Source organism: Acanthisitta chloris, unplaced genomic scaffold (genome assembly GCF_000695815.1).
Source record: "Acanthisitta chloris isolate BGI_N310 unplaced genomic scaffold, ASM69581v1 scaffold37444, whole genome shotgun sequence".
Lineage (NCBI taxonomy): Eukaryota > Metazoa > Chordata > Aves > Passeriformes > Acanthisittidae > Acanthisitta > Acanthisitta chloris.
In genome coordinates, this window is record NW_008670463.1 from 1 (window position 1) to 584 (window position 584).

Consider the following 584-nt stretch of genomic DNA (forward strand, 5'->3'; position numbering starts at 1 on the left):
GGGCACAGTGCTGGGCAGCACCAGGACCCTATAAAAGCATCTCTGGGCTGTGCTGGTGTGAGTTGGACTATGGTGAGAAGACACTGCCTGCACCTGTGGCAAGTGAGCAGGGATGGAGTGAGGCTGTGGTAGGGGGTGGTCAGTCCCTGCTAACAATGTCCCCTTGTGCCCCCCACCTGGCATTAAGGATTAGCAAACCCACCTACGCCTCATCCTGTGGAATTGGCTGTGGCCCCATTTTCCAGGGAAAGGGCAGTGCACAGTGAGCAAGAACCATGCAAACCACACTAGGTGTGGGAGCACTGCCTGCCCTCCATGCTGCCTCCAGCATGGAGACCCCAGTCTGGAGAGAGGTGGGAGCAAGCTGGGAACAGCTCCTAAGGTCTCAGCTCCCTCTCCACGCACCCATCCGCCTTCAGCCCTGCTCCCAGTCAGGATCTGGGCAGCCCCTGTGGCCAGCCTGGGCAGTTTGCCCTCCAGCGTGTGAATGCCCCATTCAGGGCTGTGCGAAATGCATTGGTTCTGGCACATTACCGGACAGCTGGGATCCTTCCCGGGCAGGCAGGCTGCCGGGACAGGCAGGT